At 42.4% G+C, this 10,698-nt stretch overlaps 1 protein-coding gene across 1 annotated transcript in view; it reads right to left on the reverse strand.

Annotated features, from left to right (window-relative positions):
- The window catches only part of DLGAP1 (DLG associated protein 1), a 976,217-nt gene that overhangs the window by 402,938 nt on the left and 562,581 nt on the right, over positions 1-10,698 (reverse strand). The window lies entirely within an intron of this gene.

Raw genomic sequence — 10,698 nt, forward strand, 5'->3', positions numbered from 1 at the left:
TAATCTTTTATAAACTCTTTCCTGACTTGGAGGCATTGAAAGTTTTACAAAAATATTGACTTATTTATTAAAGAGGAAGTATGGTACAATTTGCACTCATTACAGGTTCAGTATCCCTTATCCAAAATGCCTGGGACCCAGAAGTGTTTTGAATTTCTGATTTTTTCAGGTTTTGGAACATTTGCAATTTACTTTATTTACAGGTTGAGCATCCCAAATCTGAAACTCCAAAATCCAAAATGCTCCAAGGAGAATTTCCTTTGAGTTTCATGTTGGTGCTCAAAAAGCTTTGGATTCTACAGCATTTTTGATTTTGGACTTTTTTTTTTTTTTGAGATGGAGTCTTGCTCTGTTGCCCAGGCTGGAGTACAGTGGCCGGATCTCAGCTCACTGCAAGCTCTGCCTCCTGGGTTTACACCATTCTCCTGCCTCAGCCTCCCGAGTAGCTGGGACTACAGGCGTCCACCACCTGGCCCAGCTAGTTTTTTGTATTTTTTAGTAGAGACGGGGTTTCACCGTGTTAGCCAGGATGGTCTCGATCTCCTGACCTCGTGATCCGCCCATCTCGGCCTCCCAAAGTGCTGGGATTACAGGCTTGAGCCACTGCGCCCGGCCGATTTTGGACTTTTGTATTTGAGATGGTTGACCAGGAATATGTTCCAGAAAATATTAGAAAAATGGATGTGTCTCTGTGCTAAACCCTGTCCTAGGCATCTTACATGTATTATCCCACTGAATTACCACCGCAGCCCTAGGAAGCAGATACCCTTATTATCTTCATTTCCCAGAGGGGGAAAATGAGGTACAGGAAAGTTAAATAATTTACTTGTAGTCAATCCAGGAAGTCTGACTCCAGAACTCACAGTAGGCACCACTACACTGTCAATGACAAAGTTGCCTTTGTCATTCAACACAATGATGGGATGTTACCAAGGTTGCAGCATATGGCTGCATAAACTGCATACAGCACAGCTGGGGATGGGGGTAACAAGCTGACCTTGTTTGGTGCAGCAGATCTGCTGCTTTGCTGTCACTGATGTGCAGTTAGGCAATGTCCTTTCACTTGAATATACCTTAGCATAAGCATAATAAGACGACACCGGAGAAAAATCATGCTTTTCAACACGAACTAGAAATAAAATTATTCATCTATTATTATTATTTTCCAATAAGACAATAATTGAAACCATGGAAGCCATGTATATTCCAGAGACATGTACATAGGCTGACTATATGCATCATCTACACTTTAGATAGGCCATTTAAAGTGAAGTATGCTAACAATTTAGAGGAAATAATGAACTTCTCCATACAAAACGCTCACACCTCTCAACTTAACCTGGAGCTTCCAATTTCCGTGTGGCCACTTCTCACCATCTGCTTCTGTTGGCGCAGGGTGGGAGGCAATTCACTTCATTCAGGGAGGCGTCCCACGCTACACTTATGAGCAAAGACCTGCAAGCTAGGTGAAAGAAATAAGGAAGCGGAAATGGACCCACACTAAACACGTCACTGGGTGGCGTCCCATGGGCAGTCTGCACGGACGGGTGTTTGTCTAGCCACCCCCACCCATGGCAGCTTTTCCTCTGACTGCTGAAGGGGTTTGCTTCCTTTACCCAAATCTGTGTCGGGAAAAAACTCCACTGAAGTATGGTTTTAAGTTTCTTCTCCCAGACAAATAAACAAGCAGCCCGTATTCCAGCAGACCAGATCTGAGTGCGAGCAACTGGCGCTGGCAAAAGTGGCCGTGGCCAGAATGAGTGGTACCTGTGTAAGTCGGAGAAGTGGCTTTGGGCAACAGCAGGAATGTTAAAAGGGATGTTACTTGAAGGAAAATCGTTAATTTCATATTTGAGGAAATCTTTTGGATGCTTAGGGAATGATTGTCAAAATTCAGGCTGCTATTGCTTTCTTATTCTCCTTACACTCTGTATCCAGGTCTGGTCCAATTTCAGAAAACATCCTTCCCATTGCCTTGAATTTCTGTCTAGTTGCCTTCTACCACAGCATCTTTAACCAGAAAGAAGGCATCTTCTCTTACTATCCCACTTTCCGCTAGTGTGAGCTTAGGAATGTATTGATCTCTCTCTCCCTCCCCCTCTGTTTTTCTCCTCTGGGGAAGCTTCTTAGGAAAAATCAGCTCTATAAATCACAAGTTTTCCTGCTAAGACCTTTGGCATATAGCTGGCTGCTACTTCACCTTTTTAAAAACATGATCAACAGCCTGTGTCCTGTTAGAATTAGGTAACTTAACCTTTCTATCAAGGTTGATTTTTGTTTAGACCCTGGGAATTGCTCTGCATCATGGCATATATGCAAAAACAAAAAACAAAACAAATAAAAAACCCTGAAGAAACAAACTGTGGAGAAAAATGTTTGTAAGTACAAATATGAACTCTGCAAAAAGGATTGGAATCCAGTGGCAGATAGACATGCTGTAAGACTGGACCCATAAGTAATGGAGGACCGTACCGAAGAAATGTACTCTGTACCCCAAAGCTTATAAAATAATTGAACAGGGGATGTGGAAAGGGAATCTGGTATTGGCAACACAGTGTGTCTCTCCTGTGAGTTGCTGGAAGTTTGACGTGAAAGATGACAATTCTGTCTGCCCTGATACCGACATTGTTGTTTCTCATCAGCTCCCTCCTCAGGACCCCTGACTATCTCTCCACTTTCCAGCAGAGATGTCTATGTTTCTGGGCACCAGTCCCTTTGGAAATAACACTTTAGCACCTTTTAAACATTTGCTTCACTACTGACTAGTTATTTGCACATTATTCTGTCTTTCCTCCTCACGAGAATTCTTTAACAGCCAGACTTGTTTGCTCAGCAGCTACCCCAATGCCAGGCACAGAGTGAGCGCTCAGTAAACCCTGAATGAATAAAACAAAAGGAGGGGGAAGAAAGCCTATCAGCTTGTGGGCTCACTTTTGTGTCTCATAAATAAATGGATACTCCAAGACTTGTAAAAGAGGAACATTACGCCCTTGGGATGCAGGAGAAATCACACATGATTGTGTTAGATTAGACTGGGTTGGTGAGAGGAAAAAAAGAATTTGGCCTCAGAAAGCTATTTTCTTTAATGTGGGAGTTTGATGTAACAGAATCCCGCCTTTGGATATTCCTTATTTGGTTTCGGGCACTGATAACAAAAAGGACAAGGAAAAAGATATTTAGAAATGGTTTATAAGATATTCTGTCCAAGCCACCTCGCCTCTCCTATCACCCCCTCAACCTTGTTATTTTCCTTCCTCCAGGATGATCTTTCTAACTTCCAAATCTGATCATGTCCCTTCCCTGCACAAAACGGTCTCTACTCTCTTCAAAATGACGACTAGAACCCTTGAGCAGCTTGAGAGCCCCTTGTGGCCTTGCTGTGAACGCCCTTCAACCTCCTCCCTCCTCCCTTCTGCCGCACCCTCAAACCTGGGCTGCAACCACCAAACGACTTGCAGTGCTCCTTACCCACCCTGGCTCCCTGTTCTTTAGGACTCTGAGGATGGTGCTTACGTCCTCCACTTAAGCGATGCCCTTCCCTGCCTACACAGCTCCTACTCATCCTTCAAAATTTAACTGCTCCTCCACCCACCATCTCTCGTTCACTTTTCACACTGAGCGCTGTCCAAATCTAGTAAGGCTCTGCAATTGTCTCCTACACTCATTTACTTCCTTCTCGTCCTCTCTTCTCCCACTGTGGGGTGACCACGGTTACACGTAAGGACAATAAACTTTCTGCTTTACACCCAGTCCACTGCTTGTCAATAACAAGCTTCATAATCTCCCAAAGATATAAAAGCTGAACCACATGAAAGAGCTGTGGAGTTGGTTTCCTAGGGATACTGGCCACCATGCTGCTGGCTGTGAGACATGTGACTGCTCACCTATGTCAGTACATAGATATGGCCGGGGAGAAGGATCTGACACCTGACCCCCAGTCCCCTACGTCTTCATGGGTGTCAACATTTTACCACCTACATGGGGTATTTTCACTTTCCTTTAACATTTCTGCTCAGTCTAAGAAATCACCCCTCCTTCATTGTGTTTTTCAGAAAACCAGGTGGGTTATTACATTAGCTCTGAGCAATGAGAGGGAAGCCATCCATACACATGGAGTGGAAATTAAATTCAACCCTAGAATTAGGATTTAATTCCCAAGTGATAATGAGCTGAAGGAGAAGCCTAATAGGAATGCCTCAACCTCTCAGTTGGCCAAGAGAACCCTAAGGTGTCTGTGGTACCCTGAGATTTTTCGTCTCGCACTTTGCAACATTCATTTGTGGGCTTGTCTTTCTGCTCCACCAAGCTCTCAGAGAATAAAGTGAAATGCATGTCTGCCTTCCCACTTCCCAGAACAGTAGCTGCCTAGAGCACAGAACCTCAATACCAGCACTGAATTTCACAGTGAGAAAGTTATTTCCATTTCCATTCTCTTTTAATCCTTTTAGTTCAGACAGAGCAGAAAAAATTGCTTGTGTGTTTTGAACACTCCTTTAACATTTGTTTTTCATCCCTTTTAAGCAAGCTTCAGTGGGCACAGTATCTACCTGGAAATGAGTAACTGGCTTTGTTTTCCTTGTTCTTTTCTAATGGTCAATTCTCTCCCAAATGGCAAGGCAAATGGAAGTAATATCAAGTTGCTTTTAACAAATGTATTCAAATAAAAATAAGACTCTTTGTGGAAAACTAGTAAGTTAAAATATAACATCAGTAGAAGTGGACTTGGCCAAAATCATGATGATGCTATATAAAGGATGGATGTTTAGAAAACACTGGCATGCAGCAGGTGCTCAATAAATGTTCACTTGATGGATAAATGAATCTCTCTTCCATCTTCTCTCTTTTCAATTTCCATAAGTTTCACAATAGATCTGGTTCGGCCTCAAATTTGTATTACTGTACTTGTCTGCTATTCTCAGCTATAGTACTGTATGTGCTTTCTGCTCAGCCTCCACCATGCACTAGCATGACCTACTCATAAATGTACCATGTTTCTTTTGGTTTAGCTTTAAAGACTGATGTCAGACGTTCAAAGTCCTCCAGAAGCTGGCTCCAATCTATCTTTCCACGTGTATCAGCCCAAGTTCTCCTACATAAACCATGCGGATATTTGTGATTTCCAGACTGGACACTAGGGGGAGTCTTCCTGGCCTTGAGCCTTCTTCTCAGTGGGATGCCCTCAGAATCCTACAGATCTTTTAAGACTCATTCAAATCCTGCCTCCATGAAACCGTCGCTGAGAGTGATCAGCTCTCTTAATTCCAGCTGACAGTGATCTGCCTCTCTTCTGAGACCCAGAAGCACTTTGCCTGTGGGGAAACATTCAGCATGTGTACACTGTGTTTAAGATATTCCTTTAGCGCCCTGTACTTTCTTTTCAATTGCATGCTCTTGGAAGGCAAGAACCAGTTTTCATACATCTTTCTACCTCTACTTTAATCTTGTTACTGACTGGAATTAAATAAATGAATGAATGGAGATATCTGGGGATGTACTGAGGAAAGGAAATGTGGAAAAATCAATGACCTGCTTACAAATGCTGCCTGAGTTGAAGAAATGAACAGCAAACCCAGTAGAAAGTGAAGTTCACTGTAAACATGAACGTGGTAATTGACCCAATTTGATCACGGGAACCTACCTCCGTTTTAAGAAGGATATGCAAACATATTTTTAAAAATATTTTTCAGGCCGGACGTGGTGGCTCACGCCTGTAATCCCAGCACTTTGGGAGGCTGAGGTGGGTGGATCACGAGGTCAGGAGATCAAGACCATCCTGGCTAACACGGTGAAACCCCGTCTCTACTAAAAATACAAAAAATTAGCCGGACGTGGTGGCAGGCACCTGTAGTCCCAGCTACTTGGGAGGCTAAGGCAGGAGAATGGCATGAACCCGGGAGGTGGAGGTGCAGTGAGCTGAGATGACGCCACTACACTCCAGTCTGGGAGACACAGCGAGACTCCGTCTCAAAAAAAAAAAAAAAACAACAACAAAAAATTTTTCAAAAACCATTATTTATAATTAAGTCCAAATCCTTCTATTTTAGAGGCAGGAAAACTGAGATAATATTACAAGCATAATGTATGGACACCCATGGATTTACATATGACTAGTACAGTATTCATGCTGCAAATATGCATGGGGAAAATGGTCCTAGAGTTCTTTTGCAGCAGACCTTTTAAACCTCAGATGAATCACACTATAAAATTATCTTAACCTTAGACGCAACCACAAACAATAAGAGCCATATTTGCAGCATGTAGTTCACTCCACTGGGTCTAATATTTGTTGAATGTTTTATAGGAACAGTGGAGAAATCTAAGATATCTGTGGGTTTGTTAGATTGACCATTCCTTTCAGGGTGAAGTGATAGTACCATGAAAAACATTTGAGAAGATCGTCCTACAACAGCTGACTCTAACATTTAATTTGTTGTTTTGTTTCATACCAGATGCCTCATTAGAAAAACAGCAATACTGAAATGGCAAAGGCAGCAATGTTAGTACCATTAGCGTTTCTAGAACTATTCTGCAAAAAACAAAACAAAGAGACACTATCCTGGGGCTGAATACTGGCCTGAGTGAATCTCATTTGCATGATCTCCTAGAGACATGAGTCACTTTTGCAAAGACACATGATTAATGAAGCCTAAGACTCTGGGCTTAAGGAAAAATTTTCCTTCCTGACCCTAGTCCAGTGAGAATTTCCTTCTGTTCCTTTTACAACATCAACAGGATTGAGGAGATGCACTCTCAGGAGCATTTACATTAAGTGGGGATAAATCGCCTAGGTAACCAATGGCTGTGAATGACAGCATGTTAGACTGGTCTCCTTTTTCAGATTACCCAGAACAAGGCCATATAGAGCATGCAGCTCTGCTCCACAGCCTACCAAGGGCCAAGCAGTGCAGGATCGGGTCTAGACGAGATTTGATGGCACTGTGGTCAATAGTGGCGATATGGTAGGTGGCACTAAGACTCGGGAAGTCTGCAAACACTATGGCAATGCTGGCTTACATTCAGAATGACATAACCCTTTAGGGAAACAGAATTTTAGAAATTGTATTTATTCTTATGGGAGTCCTTAAGCCTGGGGTTAAGTCAAGACAAAATGTAACCCGTGGGTTTCGCCTAGTCCTGCCTCAGAGCCGAAGTCTATGGAGATGACCTGTAATCGCACTGATCATCGGCATTCTTGGAGTTACCACTTGGTGGGTTTTTAGTGATAATTAAAGAATCTATTCAAATCAGGAGAAAATGCTCCTGATTTCCTCTAGTTTAACCACATAATAAATCAGTGTTTGAGGGACACACAGCCCTCATAATTAAAGCAAGGCTGTTAAGATTAAATATTTTATTCTTATAAAGGAATATAATTGAGACAATTATTAATTAATAATGCTTGAAAATGCTTTTCACTCCTTAAGAAACCTTAAGCTCACTCCATCTTTCAAGACATACTTTGCATCTTGCTCACTTACATCTTATACATAAAATATAAAAGTAATAACAGCATGTACCCCACTCATTTGGCATAGTAGTAGATACATTTTCTGGACTACTGACTATGCATGACTTCGTAGGGTTTCTTAATAAAACCTCGGCCCTATTATTCAGTATTATTACTATTATTATTATTATTATTATTATTATTATTATTATATCTGTTCCTTTTCTCTATCTAGTTCTTTCCCTGACATTAGAAAAATCAACCAGGACAGTTGAAATGTACCTGAATAAAGGGAAGAACCAAAAAAAGTATAAAGATAATTGGGAAGTCGCCCTTATCAATACCATTACCGTACAAAAATTTATTTATAATTACCAACTTGAAGGGTATTCATTACTTGGTATCAAGGAAAACATCTAAAGAAAGCTATGGTAACTCTCCCTCTTTCTTCCTGACTTAGTTCAAGGTTTTGCCTTTTAAAAATCATTCCCATTGCCCCCCACTGGAAATTTCAGATCACTTCTTTGTGAAAAGTCTTAATGAGGTGCAGCACACCAACATGGCACAAGTACACATATGTAACAAACCTGCACGTTATGCACATGTACCCTAGAACTTAAAGTAAAAAAAAACAAAACAAAACAAAAAAAAACCTTAAAAAAAAAAAAGTCTTAATGAGGCAATGCGATAGGCCCCAGCTAAGCAGTGGATTTGGAACTAGAAAAGGACCATAAAAATAGCCACGTCAGAGGATCCCTGAAGTGTGTTATATGGATCTCCAGTCCTGAGAGAGATTCTGTGAGAAGAGGTGTGGCACATGTGTTTGGGGGAAGCTGGTTATTATAATCTCCACTTAGAGGCACAGCACCCTTTACTCTACAAAAGGCTTCGAAGTTTTGCAAAGAAAGCTTTTGAACAGTTTTACCACAGCATTTTGCAAAACAGTCTGGTCCTCGAACCCTTCTGAAGAGTACCTCTAGCCATGGCTTGAAATGGCCGGAACGACTGTTCTGTAAAACATACCTGAGGAATTGCTGACCGATGCCAAGTCCCTCCTTTCACAGTTGAGGAAACGGAGTGTGATTCGCTCTCCTTTCACCTAAACCATAGTTTACTCATAAGAATCTTGGGTAAGTGTGGATAACAGGCTTTTGAAATTGATGCAAACTTAGTCCATCTTGAGAGTAGAAAAGAACTGAACTCCATCTGGGAAGTTTAGCTGATTTATCCAAGGTTACTAATTAACCAGGGTGTAGAAACCAGAACATCTTCGCTTCTGCTTTGTCCTTTGACCATCAAAAAAATGCTGTTGCCATGCTATGAGAATGCTTTTCAGAAATTATTATAGCTTGCATTTTGCTTTATCTTATGTTGAGTCTTTTATTTTTTTCTCTCGGTATAGTTGAAGTCCTTTAACAAAACTCCACCTAATCCACTCACCAGCTTAATGAACACTCTTTATTCCCCCCGAAAACAGAGTCAGGCTGCCTGGAGTGCAGGACTCTTACACCAATAAGCTATTCTAGAGCTTTTCTAGACGTTTCCTCAAATCTATTTATGTTAGTCTAATTTGAAATTATAATTATGTAATTTAAATGTTACAAAAAGTGCCGAAGTATGAGTGCAGAAAACAAGAGTCATTTTTCTAAAAATAAAATGGTAAGCTGTGTAAAGGTTGGATAGACATGAGCTGCTAAGGTTGCTGCCAAAGTAGCTGTGGGTGAGACCAATGTAAATAATTGGAAAAATGGTGAAAATTTAGAAGGATTCTGGACTCAGATTGCTTTGCATGTCTATATTTAAAGAAACTGACATTGGAATTTATAGATAACACACCATGAGTGTGGTTTACCTGAGAAAGAGAACTTGGAACTCCAGTCAATAGATTCCTTTAAAAACAACCACCACCACCTTGTTCCTTCAAGAAAACATTAGTGAATGAATATATGTTTGTATGTATTTTTTTTTAAGACAGAGTTTCGTTCTTGGTGTCCAGGCTGGAGTGCAGTGGCGTGATCTCGGCTCACTGTAAGCTCCGCCCCCCGGGTTCCCGCCATTCTCCCACCTCAGCCTCCTGAGTAGCTGGGATTACAGGCACCCGCCACCACGCCCAGCTAATTTTTTTGTATTTTTAGTAGAGACGGCGTTTCACCATGTTGGTCAGGCTAGTCTCGAACTCCTGACCTTGTGATCCGCCCACCTCGGCCTCCCAAAGTGCTGGGATTACAGGCGTGAGCCACCGCACCAGGCCTACGTTTGTATGTTTTAAGTTAAAACTTAACATTTGAAGAAAGTATTTTTAAAAGGTTCTCTACTTTAACCTTTATAAAAGTTGACTACTAGAATAAATAAAACAGTTTAGAAAAACAGTTTACAAAATTAACCAGAGAACAGAGAACTGGAAAGATGGTTCCACCGGAATGCTTACTCACTGGGAATGTCAGAGATATCTTACTGCGTGACCAGAAGGGTTTAAACGGACCAAACAAGAGTCCACAGTTTCTGCTTTTTTTAATCTGAGAATATAGTAAAAAATAGATACATTAACCTTCCGTATTGCTGGGTTCTGCATCCACAGATTCAACCAACCTTGGAATGAAAATGTTTTTTAAAAAAAATACCGGGGGCGGAGCAAGATGGCCGAATAGGAACAGCTCCGGTCTCCATCTCCCAGCGCGAGCGACACAGAAGACCGGTGATTTCTGCATTTTCAACACAGGTACTGGGGTCATCTCACTCGGGAGTGCCGGACAATCGGTGCTGGTCAGCTGCTGCAGCCCGACCAGCGAGAGCTGAAGCAGGGCGAGGCATCGCCTCACCTGGGAAGCTGAGGGGGAAGGGAGTCCCTTTTCCTAGCCAGGGGAACTGAGACACACAACACCTGGAAAATCGGGTAACTCCCACCCCAATACTGCGCTGTAACACCGGCACACCGGAGATTATATCCCACACCTGGCCGGGAGGGTCCCACGCCCACGGAGCCTCTCTCCTTGCTAACACAGCAGTCTGCGGCAATCTAACCGCAAGGCAGCAGCGAGGCTCGGGGAGGGGCGCCCGCCATCGCTGAGGCTTAAGTAGGTAACTAAAGCCGCTGGGAAGCTGGAACTGGGTGGAGCTCACAGCAGCTCAAGGAAACCTGCCTGTCTCTGTAGACTGCGCCTCTGGGGACAGGGCTCAGCTAAAGGAGTAGAAGCCTGTGAAACGCGAACGACTCTGTCTGACAGCTTTGAAGAGAGCAGTGGATCTCCCAA

Source organism: Piliocolobus tephrosceles, chromosome 18 (assembly GCF_002776525.5).
Source record: "Piliocolobus tephrosceles isolate RC106 chromosome 18, ASM277652v3, whole genome shotgun sequence".
NCBI lineage: Eukaryota > Metazoa > Chordata > Mammalia > Primates > Cercopithecidae > Piliocolobus > Piliocolobus tephrosceles.